The sequence below is a fragment of the Mesocricetus auratus genome, unplaced genomic scaffold, assembly GCF_017639785.1.
Source record: "Mesocricetus auratus isolate SY011 unplaced genomic scaffold, BCM_Maur_2.0 Super-Scaffold_100018, whole genome shotgun sequence".
Classification (NCBI taxonomy): Eukaryota; Metazoa; Chordata; class Mammalia; order Rodentia; family Cricetidae; genus Mesocricetus; species Mesocricetus auratus.
The window spans coordinates 18,489,600-18,504,646 of NW_024429199.1; the positions used below are offsets into that span (position 1 = coordinate 18,489,600).

Below are 15,047 nucleotides of genomic sequence, written 5' to 3' on the forward strand. Positions count from 1 at the left end.
ATGCTCCTATGAGAATGCTAGCTTCAGCTCTTTACTGTGGTGTGAAAGCTAAGAAACAAGGAAGGAAATAGGTTAGTATTAGGGAGACTAGACAGTAGAATACAGGTAAAAATGTAGAGGAATATTGTGGCCAGAAAAGTTTAGGCAGGGGAAGGACTAGGCAAATGGGAAGAATTCTCACAGAACAAAATTAATGGACAAGAATACATGGACGACATTTGTGGTGATGATGGACATGGGTGGCGAAGAGATGGGAAGTGAGAGTTGTCAGCATGCCAAGTGTGCATAGATGAAATTGTAAAAAGCAGTAACAAAACCTATTTTTAAAAATCAAAAGCCACTAGGGAAGGAGGAGGAGTAGACCAGAAATTGGATACCTGGTAATGTCTGCTCTGAGCTAGTTGTTCATGTTATTCCATGAAATCTTCAGATACGTATTTCTCAAACTATTTTCAAATTTATTTCTAATGAACTTGTGAAATACTAGGTTTCATCCTAACATCCTCAAAGTTAATTACTCCTAGGCCTGGATAATACTCCTTCCAGAAGCCATGGATAGTAAAACAAAATCCCCAGTTCAGGAGTAAGCTACTCCCTTACAAGTTGTTAGTTAAGGACTAATAACAGCAGCCCCAAACATCACAGCCTAAAGCCATTGCCCACCAGAATTTAAGGGAAGACCCTATTGATATAAAACATCTTGGGTCAGGCATTGGTGGCACACACCCTTAATCCCAGCACTCGGGAGGCAGATGCAGGCAGATCTCTGTGAGTTCAAGACCAGTCTGGGTCTATAACAGTTAGTTCCAGGACAGCCTCCAAAGCCACAGAGAAACCCTGTCTCGAAAAACAAAAACAAAAATCACCTTGGTCACAAGATGTGAAGAAAACCTCTATTATCAGCACTCAGTGTCTCAGCTTTTGAGAAATGAGGACAGAGGGAAACCAGAAATTGACTTTGAATGTGAACACACGCTTTTTTGCTTTGGGGCCTTTTGCCTAAGGATGTGTGGAGGATGTGCACTTGGCCAGACCACATGATCCCTAGTCTCGTTGACACAACTAAATTAGGATCAGAGGTGCCAACTACAAAGAAGGGAAGAGAGTCCCAAAAGCTTTTGTAATGCTTCATCTATTTCCACAAATAAGGATAGGCAAGAAATCCTTATTCACAGAACAGCTTGTCAGAGTAAGAACTGCATTGCAGCAACTGTAAGCTAGCCAAGGAGATAGAAATGTCACAGAAATATTGTAAGAAAAATATAATCCAGTTCACAAGCTGCCTCCTAGAGATAATGTTATTAGCAATGAATTCTTCACTGCTGGCAGAGCCTGAGGCCCTGTTTATGTATTATCAGGAGGGAACAGTGTGAATAAGTAATGGTCAGCCACCTTGCCTATGCAATGTCAATCCCATAGGCATCTTTTCCACTTCTATTTTTATCAAAGATTATTTTTTGCTGCTTTTGTGTGTGTGTGTGTGTGTGTGTGTGCGTGTGTGTGTGTGTGTGTGTGTGTGCTTGAAACATTGCTTCACCCCACTCCAGGCTGATGTGAAATTTACTATAACAAGGCTTAGCTAGAGTGCTAGGTTAACAGGCTTGCCTCACCATACTTGGCTTCTCTTCATATTTGGATGCTTGAACTCACTTTAAATATTATCCAGGACTTAGTAATTAAAATATTCATATTAGCTCAAATTACCCCCTCAATTATCACTTCCTGGATATAAATAATAGACATATCAACTATCTTGCTACATTTCTCATGTAAGACAGATGACAAACTCCTACCTCTCGTCTCCAGAGGGAGGCTCATATTTTGGTACTCAAAGTTTTTGGCTTATAAAAATTTTAATATACAACACTTTTCTATTTTTGCATCTGTGAGAACTGAGGGGAGGAGACAGAAGGGTTATTCAGGACCTCTATGCCTTGCCTGCTAAATTGATTCAAGGACATCTGAGAGGTTCAGTCGTCAAGAAAACTTGGCACATGGACATCACTATGAGTTTTCTGATTCTATCTTTTAAGAGTCACAGAGTTTTTACCACAATGTCTACCTCAAAGGTCTTCATGTGTAGCCTACTGGCTCTAGCTGGAAACTCATTAGTTAACCTGACTCATCAGAGTTCCTTTCTGTTAAATTTAGATAAAACAAGATGGAGGGGATGCTAGGAAAACTACCCGTTCTCCCATTTACCAATATGAAATAGATTTCCTAAGTCAGGAACTTCAGGTAGTCTGAAATCTGGGTAAGTGAGAGCTAGGAAATTCTACATGGAACAAAGCCAGACCAATGTAGTGAATAAGGGAGAGGGAGAGAGAGAGAGACCGAGAGAGAGACCATCACGTTCCCACACAGTTCTTATGCACAGCTCATCTCCAGCTATTCTTGGGCTTGCTCCAATTCTCTTTCTGTGGTACAGAGCACCTCTCTCTGTTTCTATTCCTTATTCACTATGTTCTCTCTCTCTCTCTCTCTCTCTCTCTCTCTCTCTCTCTCTCTCTCTCTCTCTCTGTCTCTCTCTCTCTCCTTTCTTTCTCTCTTTCTTCCTTTTTATAATAATTTTTTTTTTTGGTTTTTCGAGACAGGGTTTCCCTGTATTGTTTTGGAGACTGTCCTGGAACTCACTCTGTAGACCAGGCTGGCCTCGAACTCACAGAGATCCGCCTGCCTCTGCCTCCCGAGTGCTGGGATTAAAGGCGTGCGCCACCACCGCCCGGCCCTTTTTATAATAATTTTTTATTTACCTTTTTACACGTTACTCCCAGTTCCGCCTCCCTCCCCTCTTCCCCTGCCCTCCCAACCCCTCCAGCCCCCCCCCCCGCCCCAATCCATCCCCCCTCTGCTCCCCAGGGAGGGTAAGGCCTTCTAAGAGGGATTTTCAGAGTCTGTCATATCATCCCGGGCAGGACCTAGGTCCTCCCCGATGTGTCCAGGCTGAGAGAGCATCCCTCCATGTCGAATGGGCTCCCAGAGTCCATTTGTATGCCAGGAATAAATAGTGATCTACTCTCCAAGGTCCAGTAGATTGCGGAGGCTTCCTCTTTGACACACACATTCAGGGGCCCCACTTTTGAAATCCTTCCCAGCATCAAAGGATCATGAAAAAAGCCCAGGAAATGACTCAGGACTCCCCAGATCCTATTGGGTTTGTCTGAATTTTTACAGCACAGATGATCCAGCCAGCTTTCCTTTCCCCTAAAGCTGGTGTCACAAAATTAGATATTTTGCTTCCTGTGGGGATTCTGGAGGGAGCCTACCACCAAGGATGCGTGGGGTGGGGACGACTCTGCAACGGAAGTACTGGTTGAACTCATTTCTGAAGGGGATCTTGAGGTGGGTTAAGAAACAGGTTTTCTTGGTAAAAACTTTGAAACAATGGAGGCAAAGGGTCTGTCCTCTTGAGCTCATTACTAGACCATAGTTGGATCTGGTATCTGGTATCTGTTATCTGCAGTTACCTGCCATAATCCTGGCCTCTGGTTTAAGTCCCCCAAGCAACCAAAGAAATCAGGCTGTTCCTTTGAGCGCCTCCAACTGCCAGGTTCCACCCACAGAACACTGTAACTGCCCTAATGGCTGGACTCTGCCCCCGCCCTACAGAGTAAAAAGCCGGATCTCTGAACTAGAAATCCCACCAATCTCCACCCTGGAAAGCTTTCCTATGAAAAGGTCCACCCCCTTCTCTAAGAAACTCTATAAAAGTCCCGGTTTCTACTCAGCTTCCTTCTGTTTCTTGCCTGAGCAGGGGCAACCGCCCTGCTGATGTTTGCCCTCCCAATGAATCTCTTTTGTGAGATATTGTGCTGTGTGACCTTGTGGTATTCCCTGGCTCCTGACTGCCTGGATATCTTTCCATCCGAGTTGCTGCAATGCTACAGCTGGTCCCCGAATCACTTTGGTTTAGCTGGTCCCCGAATCACTTTGGTTTGCCTGAGTATGGGGGATTGGGATCCAAGTGTTATAGGCGGGGCATTCATGGTATGCTCCTGGTTGCAGCCACTGGCTTCCTGTTTTGGTGTACCTTCAGGTGGCATTTGAGCTTAGAGGGATCCTGGAAGCACTTTTTACACTCAAGGAGGGGCTTGTATCCTAAATAAGCACATCAGAGCCGGCTCAATCCAGAAGCATCATTGTAAATCTTGCCACAAATTGCAAGAGAAAGACCTCTCTCTCCACGGTGCTGGGGCTTGTAGCCATTATGGAACCATTTGAAAGATTAGATTTCTCCTTTTTTTTTTTTTTTACATTTTTAACCTTGAAGGTATAACATGCAAACTTACTTTAGAATTCTCATGTATTCCAGATATGCTGCTGAAAAAAATCAGAATGGTCTTTTTGTAAACAGCTTGTGTAAGTGTGTTGTAATATGCATTAAAAATTAAACATTGAAAGATCAGTAATAAAAACTACAAATCAGTAATTATCATGCTAAATCAGAATTTTGTCAGTCGTGAAGGCATGCTAACAAGGACTTTGGTGCAAAATGTGTAATTAGTATCATTGAAATGACGTTAACAATTGAAAAAAATCTACCTCTGCCCAACAGCTACTGCTCATGGTATAGATGTCAATTATGGTGATACACACTTCTTGCATATTGCAGTTGTCACAAGTAAAATCTTGCTTTCGTCATGGACTTCTACACAGTTTTATCTGTCAAGTAGTACTTTTCTCTATGCGTGCCTTTAGCCTTTTTTTAAAAATCACTTATCCAGTAAGAGCTTTCTTCTTCTCACAGAGAAATACTGGATATCCACAATTCATCAGTAATCTTATTGAGGTCATACTATAAGGGAAAAATGGGCAGTTTGGAGAATAAAATAATTAGATTCAAAGCAAGATAGTAAATAGTGAACTAAAACTTCAGACAGAGCAAGATCCTGCAGTATCTAGTCACATTTTCCCTGTCTTAGCCTATCCCTTAATCAATCAAATCATGCTGACTTACTTTCAGTTCAAATTTTGCCAAGCTACAGGGCAATATGGAGGGTTGCCTTATAACCTTTTACAGTGTGGATTATTTTCCCATTAATTTACTTATCTCACTCCAATACATCTACCTTTCTGCCAATATTTTCTTAAGAAAACTTTTCCTAACACCCCAAATTAGGCAAGATTTCCCACTGTATATCCTCTCCATCCTATTGTTTGATGTTGAGTTTTAGGTGTCATAGTAGAGAGAAGCTCACCAAGATGCTAAGCCTTCATTTTCTGAAGAAGGAGAGAGGTATAGCCTTCTTGGAAAAGACTGACAACCAGCTAGCTCACTCCAATTACTTTATTCAATCATATACTAGCTCCAAACATATATAATTGGAGCTGGGAAAGGTTCCAACTATCAAAGCCATTTTGTTCTTGCTGCCCGTGAGAGCAGGCAACCCACACAAGTCTCAAGCACAATCAAAAGTAAGAGCTCCAGGGCTTCCAGGACTGTCTTAGGACCAAGGTCAATGCAGGTGCTAGATCCCACACAGCACCAAGTGCAGACTCTCCAGAAAAGCAACATTTCTTCAAGGTTTAAACAGTCTTAAAACAATTTCTCTACCTCTACAAATCAACCCAAACATATCAAAGGCTTTGCTGAAACATTTCTATCAAAGCCAGACACAGAGGCTTTACTATCCATTTCACTTAAAGCCAGGCATGAGGGCTTTACTTACATATCACTATATCACCCCCATATTTTTCCTCTCCTCATAGTATTTAAAACAGTATAATTAAACAACACTCTATGTGATTATGAATTTAATATGTATCTTCCCTAAGCATTCTTAGGTCACCCAATATATGGTTGGTGAATCAAAAATATAAAGGCACTGTGCATATTGATGTACCTTCTTGTTCCAATGAAAGCTTTTGAAATTTTGTTTTGCTTTGTTTTTAGGCAATATAATGTCCAGTGTAGACTCACTGAAGAGACTGCTCCTGTCTGGAAAACTGAGACCAATATTATCACTTGAGGTTTGTCAATAGGAACTTTGCAGCATACAGTTCAACCTCTTCCTCTTTCCTTTTCTAGAGATGTTAGAGACCTAGAAAGTTTCATTCTCAGAGTACCAGTCAAAAGTCTCTCTTCCCCTGATGCTTCTCCATGGGAAATGAAATGCATCCCCCTTCCCTCACTAATCCCTTTGCCCCTAAGTTGGATGGTTGCTGCATTGCACAGGAGACTGGCCCACCAAGTGCCTCTGGCCAGCCAAGCCGCACAGTTTGCAAGTCAAGCAGGGAGCTCCAGAGATGCAGCTTTTGTGAAAGTCATCACTTTGGTGATACAGCTGCCTTTAAACCCCCAGCGCTCCTGTAAATAGCTTCTGTCCTCATTCCTGTAAATAACCCCCATAAGCTCACTGATTCACTTAGCTAGGCTGCTTTGGAACCATTTCTCTAGCCTGTCATTCATGCTTTGTCTAGGATGAATATATGTTTCTTCACATTTCCCCAGGAAAAGTTTCACAACAGGAGTAAAGTGTGGCTTGAGAAAATTAGATTTACAGAAATGAGATAATTCTAGGCAACCAGATTATGAAACAATAAGGCTATAAGTCAACGTACTGAACGCTTTCTGGACAAAACACTGCCCTGCAGAGGTGTAGAACTTTTCTCTATCTTGTACAACAACCCTAATGGGGAGGTTAAAACAAAACTATTAGATTAATACAAAGTAGTGATTTTTCCAGATGTGGGAGATGACCAGGTTCATGTGGTCCACATCTTGTTTCTAGAGTTTGAATCAACTTTAAGGCCCTGATCAACTCCTGAAAAACCTCAGTATACCCCCCCCCCTTTTGAGACTCAGAAGGTTGCTTCAGTGAAAAATTCCCCAAGTTCCCCTAGGCAAGGAACAAGGTCAGATTAAAAAGAACATCTAGTCCAGAGTGCTGATACGGAAAGCCGGCAGGCTGTAGAGATAAGTTTAATTTTGACCTTGTGGTTTCTCCAGGAAGGATGACTTATGCCCACGCTTCTTACAATATATCCCTATTGCTTGCCCAGATCTGCACCTGCAGTGGCTCCACTTCTTACAATACCTCTATTGCTTTGCTTGACAAAAGTATGTATATAAAAAGAAAACTGTCCTGAAGCCCGCCACGTTCAGCTAGCTAAGGCTGCTGAATCGCCCACAGACGCCTGTGTAAACAACAAACCTCAACTTAAAAAAAATTAATAATAAAAAAACAAAAAACAATAACAACAACAAAAAAACCCCAATAAACCTCTTGTGGTTTGCATCCAACTGTCTGGTTATTGAGCTCAGGACCTCATGGGATATTCTGCCTGATTACTTCAGGTCTTTCACTCCGAGCCTGCACCTTGTTCCTACAGCAGTGTCCCCAGCAACAGGGCCACTTATCTGACTCTTACACAGAGATGTTGTCAGTTTCACCTGCCTCATAGGCCTCTTTATAGCTCCTTACACTCTGATGCAGCCTCTTTAATCTTTTGTAGTCTTTCTGCAACCTCTATTCATTTCTACTTATAGATTCACATACCGGGTGATGAGTATGAGTAATGTGTGATCATGACAGACATATTTTCTTCAAGTTTGAGATGATCTTTTATAATCTTCCTTTGAGACAGATTCTCATATAGCTCAGTTTGGCCTTTACATTTCTATGTAGCTGAGAATCACCTTGGATTTCTGATCATTCTGATCCATTTCCCAAAAATGTAAATTATAGTTTGCCCAGTTTGAGGTGCTGGAGATGAAACCCAGTACTTCATGCATGTGAGGCAAACACCTTCCCCTTCCCAACTGGACCTCATACCAATCCCCTACACAATTACAAAATCAACTGTAAGTGATGCTAAAAAAATTGCATCAAGAAGACTTAGCTGAAGTGATTCTTAGGTGTGTTGAGCCTTGGCCTCCTTCTGGTGATATGAGGAATATTTGTCTCCTTTGTTTCATCCCTCTTCCATAGCCAAGTTGACAATTACCAAGTAAAATTTGGCCAGACATGATCATATAAATTATCTTACAATAGTTCTCCAAATTATTCCTATGGAATGAAGTAAAGATAAAGCAAGCAAACAAATAAATATTCTCCACAGTCAAAAGTTACTAGGTCATACCACTCATATCTTTTAGAAATGTTTAGAAGAATTAATTTTGTTATATGGTAAAAAAATGACTAAAACCTAAGCTTTTTTGCTGGTTTATTTTTTGTTTGTTTGTTTGTTTTCAAGACAGGGTTTCTCTGTATTGATTTGGAAGTTGTCCTGGCACTTTCTCTGTGAACCGGGCTGACCTCGAACTCACAGAGATCCGCCTGCCTCTGCCTCCCGAGTGCTGGGAATAAAAGCATGCGCCACCAATGCCTGGCTAAAGTTAAGCTTTTTTATTTTAATTTTTTTCATTGTGTGTGCGTGTGTGAGTGAGTGTGAGAGAGAGAGAGAGAGAGAGAGAGAGAGAGAGAGAGAGAGAGAGAGAGAGAGAGAGAGAGAGAGAGAGATCCTGGAATTTGGAATTGAGGCCAACAACTGACAAGTGGAACCTCACAAAATTAAAAATCTTGGTGGGTGGTGGTAGCCTTTAATCCCAGCACTCAGGGAGGTGGAGGCAGGCGGATCTCTGAGAGTTCAAGGTCAGCCTGGACTACAGAGTGAGGTCCAGGACAGCCAGAGATACACAGAGAAAGTCTGTCTCAAAAAACAAACAAACAAGCAATTAAAAAAACTTCTGCACAAATAACAAAACATTCAGCTGAGTGATTTGGGAATCTTCAAAGCAGGAAATCTTTGCAAGCTATATGTCTGTCAGAGGAATAATATCCAGAATAAATAAAGAACTAAAAAAAAATCAATTCAAAGAATTATCCAGGTATCTAAAAACAGAGAGTTCTCAAAAGAAGAAATATAGTAGCTAAGAAATATCACAAAAAATGTTCATCATCTTTAACAATTGGGCAAATTTAAATAAAAACACTGTTGGTGCCTGGTGGTGAACATGGTATTGGAGGCAGCTTAAATCTGAATTCATAGGCCACAATCTCTCATTTGTAGCTCTAGAACAAACTATATTATTCTCATTGAAAACAAACAAAAAAGAATGATCTACTATGTTCTTTGCCTCATAGAGAACACAAAAAGGATGCTATATCAAATTTACTCGCATAGTCATTCCTCTTTTTACCTAAAATGTGGATATAAATATGTATTTTATACTATATAAAATCTTAATATATTTTCCTTTGCCTCAAAGATAACATAAAATAGATGTTATGTCAAATTTACTTATATGTTCATTCCTACTTTTATCTAAAATGTGAATATAAATATGTATTTTATAATATGTAAAATATTAATATATTCTGTTTGACCCAACATACCTGGAATGTTCTCACATCAGTGTATAATCAATAAAGACATAATTTTGTGAGAGGTTTTACTTTTTCATTTTATTTCTTACGTTTTTGTAGTGAGATTTTTTAAAATAGCACTTCAGGAAAGGCACAAAACATAACAATATGGATAATAAATATCCTGATATGTCTGATAATTTATTAATTATGTTTATTTGTATTTTTTACTTATATATCAATTGCCAATGAATTGAAAACCCAAACACGCAGCAGTGATTAAATTTAGCATTTTTCATTCATTTAAACTACTGTTTTACATACATATTTTCCAGGTTTGTTGCTGTGATGATATATGATGTGTGGGACTATTTGCTTCATGTGTCTACTTGCCCTGAGCCCTATAGATGGAAAAGCGTGGCCTGTTTACTTTTTCTACATCATATGACAAAGATGCATTTGGAGGAAACAATTCTTCGGAGTCACAGAGTCCCTCTACCCATGTGAGCACCAAATCCTGGATTTTCTTATCCTGAATACCTTTCCACAGTCCCTCCATGATTCTCTTCAAGTTTTTACTAATGTAATGCTGAGGATGGAGACCAGGCTTACACATATGATAGGCGAATACTCTACCTCTGTGTAACAACCCCAGTGTTTTGTTTTGTTTTGAGACAGGGTCTTACAAAGTCACCAAGTATTCGAAGACAGAATGAGGAAGTTTAGCGAGGTGAGGAATAATTAGCAACTGGTATGCTGAGGCTTCTTATGCTGAGTTTTGGTTTATATCTTCATTTTACTGCTGTTTTCAGGTATGAGGTGGACCGGGAGAAAAGGGTTTTAAGAAAACCATCTTAATGTGAGCAAGGAATAGAAAACAGCAATTCAGTTACTCCACTTTTTGTGAGGCAAAAACGGAGAGCATGGGCAAGAGAGAGTGAGGAGGCCTTGGATTTCAGGTTAGAGATTTAATATTTTATTTTGATGGCTGTGCTATTTTTAAAAAAAAGAAGTGAAAAACCAATTAGTTTTACCATTTATGAAATGTTGTTCATTTGTTTTCAAGAACAAACTTCATTTCCCCTTGTAGAACTAGGAGGAGCGATAAATAGTACAACCCACACATTCTAATGATAAACTCTTGTTCCCACACTCTCCTATTGCTTTCTTTTGCTAGGAGGAAGCACTAATCCCCCAGCAGGCTGCTCAACGGGGGCACCAAGGTCACTGGAGGACTGGTAGATTAGTTCCACTTGGCCACATGGGAACTGAGGATGGCTATGCTATTATTTTACACTAAGGACAAGGCATTCTTTTCACCATTCATATACAATACTTTACTAGAGACATTGCTTATATGGTTTTTTTTGAGGGCCTTACTGCTGCCAAAGCTAGGCTCACACTCATGATCTCCCCACCTCAGCCTTCTGCATGCTGGAATCACAAGTATGTACCTGCCAATTGGTTGATTCCTTGTTTGGAAAGCAAAGGATTATATACTGGACTTTGGATGCAACTGGACGGTAAGAGTGCTTGTCTAACATATAGGAATACCTGAGTTCAAGCCCCAGTACTACAGGAACCAGGAATAATGGCAAACAAAACAGAGCAATGCAAAAGAAGTCCTTTTAAAACATGTATGATGCCATGTCCTTTTGTAGTGACTTGTCACTACAAAAAAAAACTTAGAATGAAAATATTAATTCTTAAAATATTCTGGAAGGGATTACACAACATGATTCTCTTTCTTTTTCTGTTACCTTTTGTCTTAGTCAGAGTTACTACTGCTGTGATGAAACGTCATGACCAAAAGAACTTGGGAATGAAAGGGTTTACATGGTTCTTGTTTCTACATCACTGTTCATCATCAAGGGAAGTCAGGACAGGATCTCAAACAGGGCAAGAACCTGCAGGCAGAGCTGATGCAGAGACCATGGATGCTGCTTACTGGCTTGTTCCTCATGACTTGCTCAGCCTGCTTTCTTATAAAACTCAAGACCACCAGTCCGGGATGGCACCACCCACAATGGGCTTGCCCTTCTCCCATTAATCACTAATTAAGAAAATGTTCTACAAGTTTGCTTATAATATGATTTTTCTAGGGGCATTTTATCAACTGAGGTTCTCTTCTCTCTGATGACTGTAGCATGTGTCAAATTGACATAAAGTTAGAAAGCTCACCTTTCTGAGTCTTTTTAGTTCAATCTCATTCTTACTCTTCTTTAATTATAAGAGCATCTGTGCTGTACCTCTATAACAGTCACCATGGGGCTATCTCAGGACATTTGCACTTGCCAGTTCTTCTATCTAAAAATACTTCTTCTGTAGATACCTATTTAGTGTACTCTCAACTCCTTCTAATCTTTACTTAATTCTCTTGTCAACAAGGCTGCCCTAATCACTCTGTTTAAAAGACTTTCTAACACAGCGTGCACCTGCTCTTTCACATTCATTTCTAACTATATGACCATTTGTATGTGTGTGTATACATGTGTGCATGGTATATATATATATATATTACATATTATATATGGTGTGTTTTGCACATTTATGTTTGTATGCACACTTTTACATGTATACATGATGTATACATACATGTGTGTGTAGAGACTAGGACAACCTTGACTGTCAATTCTTAGGATCTGTCTTTCCTTTCTTTCTGTGTTTTATAATTTCTTTCTTTTTCTTTGTTTTTGTTTTTTGGCAATGTCTCTCTAAAGTCTCTCTCTCTCTCTCTCTTTCTCTCTCTCTCTCTCTCTCTCTCTCTCTCTCTCTCTCTCTCTCTCTCTCTCTCTCTCTCCCTCTCTCTGTCTGTCTGAGACTCACCAAGTAAACTATGCTGGCTGACCTGTGAACACCCAGAGATCTGCCTGCCTGGCTATATATTTTTTCTTTCTATTAATTGTTCTCTCATACAATACACCCGGACCTCAGCTTCCCCTCCTTTTACTCCTTCCAACCCTTCCCCCAATCTTCCTTCTCCCCTAGATCCAGTGATTCTCTGTTTCCCTTTAGGAAAGAGCAGGCCTCCCAGTGATGTCAACTGAACACATCATGAAAAGATGACAAGGTAAGACTATGTGCAATCCCTCATATCAAGGCTGGACAACTAGTTTGATAATTCTGTCCTTTGCTAATGAAACCATTTAAAATCTTAAATGTACCTGTTAGCACTACTTTAATGGCCTTGCAATAATTTCCATTTATTGTTTTCCACCTAATGCTTTTGAAAAATATTTTCCGTAAGACTTCCTCTATTTTGATAGATTGACTATATCAGTTCTTTTAAATTAATTAAAAATTTTTTGCCCATGTCATGCATGCATGCAATATTGTGATGGTGTTTTCCCATCCCTGATACTTTATCTTACTGCCTCCTACTGACCCTACTTATCTTTCTTCTGTTTTCCTGTGTCATGCAAGTAGTCACAGTTGCCTTGTGACTGTGCTGCAATGACCGTGACATAAGCAGAAGGCAGCATTTCATAGAGCCCCTCTTTCATTTAGGGCTGAGTACTCAACAGTTACTCAGTTTTCTGCACCTGGACCAGTTATGTGTCCCTGCTTCAACTGCAAAAAGATTTCTCTAGCCAAGACTGAGAGGAGTACTAGTCTAGTATAAAAGCAAATATTTAGGAGGCAGCTTAATTATGTCTCCATTTAATAATACTTTAGTACTATATTCCCCCATAGGGACCATGGCACCCCAGCCATAAGTTTTTTTTAATCAGGTGTACAATATCAAGCATGTATTCTCTTGTGGAATAGGGCTCAAGTCCAATTATATCATTGTAGGTTACCTCTAGGACATTGAAGTGATGGTCTTCTAAGCAAGACCTAGGTTAAGGGGAGGTCTTTCTATTGCTAATACAACACAGTACATATATAAGATACAGATAATCAAGCTGGAACTGAGCCAGAAGCTTCCTACCAGCTGTCCAGTGTTTATAATGCTGGAAAGTCCAAGGCTGGCTGCTACGGGACAACAGTTATCAAGATTTTTTCCAGCTGTGGACTATGAATCCTATAATATTGTCTTCCCAGGTAATATATGCCCACTACTAAGACAGTCAAATGAACTTTAAAAAAATTACAAAATAGACACAAAACAAACACAAGAGAATTATGAAGGTCAGAGCAGGTATAAATGAAAATGACAGAAACTGAGTAAAGATAAAGGGGTTATTATCTAGAAAGAAAAATAAAAGTGACAAACTTGTAATAAGAATGGCAGATTTAGAAGAGAAAGATCAGGGATACAGTTCAGTTGTAGAACATGTGCCTAGAATGTGTGTGGCTGTTCTCCAGCACTGCAAAGACAGGGGGGGGACTAGAGGGGGGTGGGGTGGGGTAGCAACTAATCAGCAATACGGTAAAAACCAGGCAAATTTCTATACATTCTTTGTCCATTTTAATGATCACATGAAAGGAACATTGCTTAAAATAAAACAGCTTAGATGAAATGGAACAAATCCTTTCAAAACCACATATATGAACTGGATGGTTTGACCTAGCCAATAAATCTCAGAGAAAGTGAATCCTTAGTTTAAAGGCTTGAAAAAAAATCACCAACCTCAGGTTGATTTTACTGGAGAATCCCAACCAACAATCACCATTAAACTCTGTATAATAATCTTAGAGAAAATGGAAAGGCAGAGAATATTTCAAAGCCGGATCACAGTAAGATCTTAATGCTAACACCGCAAAGACAGTATGAAAAGGGGGAAGACTGATATGTGTCTCTCATAAATATATAGACCAATGTTCACAACAAAAAGCTAGCAACTGAATTTACACTCACACACATATACAGATACACACCTCATAAGGAAGTGACATATATTTTCCAGGGATGCAAGGCTGGAAAAAGTTAAGAAACTTTTTTCACGGCACAATAAACCAAAGCAGATTTCTAAAAGGCACTGGAGAGACAGTGTAAGGGTTAAAAGGGGAAAACAGGATTGAAACTGCATAGTAGTGATGGGCCTTGGGGTAATAGCTCGGCCCTGCTTCCAACCAGGGTTTCTGCTTCCAGGTTCTCTGTCGTATAAGGAGCCCAATCTGCAAATACCTGCCGCCATGAACGCTCATGTGACTTGTCTACCCTGATGGACTAGAATTAGAGCCGAGAGCCTTCTCTTTTAAGTTTCCTTTTTTCCTGGCAAGTTTCCTGCAGTAAGAACAGGAACTAATCCCACACCGCACAAATAGAAGCCTCTGAGTTAGCCATGCTTGTTTTGTTTGTTTGTTTGTTTGTTTAGTTGGCTGGTTGTTGTTTTTGTTTCTTTTTGGATCTGGTTTCCAAACTTCTATAAGCCTATTGCCAATTCATGCTGACTTTTTTTTCAACATGTGTTGGTATGTACCAACTTAATGAATATTTAAATTACTTTTGATTATCTTGTTGTTAGTGAATATTTTTGTTTCACTCATTCAATCCCAGAATACACAACATATTTATGTGTGGTTGCTGTGCTTGATGAACAAAGTGATATTATTTCAGTGCCAGCAGGTTTGTTCTGGGCACAATACTAGGGCATCTGGGTTGCTTTTTCTGCTGGCATGCTAAAACCCCAGAAAAGATGCAAACACAGGCAGGAACGGTTTATTTGGGCCCAGTTTGACGTTACAATTTATCTCAGCAGGAAGGTCACAGTGAAGGGAGCCTGAGAAAACTGTCCACATTGTGTTCTCATTCAAGAAGCAGAGCAAAACATGTTTATGTCCCGTTCAGTTTGT

General features: G+C 39.9%; 1 long non-coding RNA gene and 1 pseudogene across 1 annotated transcript; one reads left to right on the forward strand and one right to left on the reverse strand.

Moving 5' to 3' along the window:
- Nucleotides 1–31: 31 nt before the first annotated feature.
- Nucleotides 32–4,207, reverse strand: LOC106023067 (annotated as a pseudogene).
- A 103-nt stretch (nucleotides 4,208–4,310) lies between these two features.
- LOC106020772 lies at nucleotides 4,311–14,702 on the forward strand. Its single transcript, XR_001196203.3, has 5 exons — nucleotides 4,311–4,359; nucleotides 5,894–5,970; nucleotides 9,644–9,811; nucleotides 12,324–12,378; nucleotides 14,344–14,702. It is a non-coding gene; the product is annotated as an uncharacterized LOC106020772 (long non-coding RNA).
- The last annotated feature ends 345 nt before the right edge of the window (nucleotides 14,703–15,047 follow it).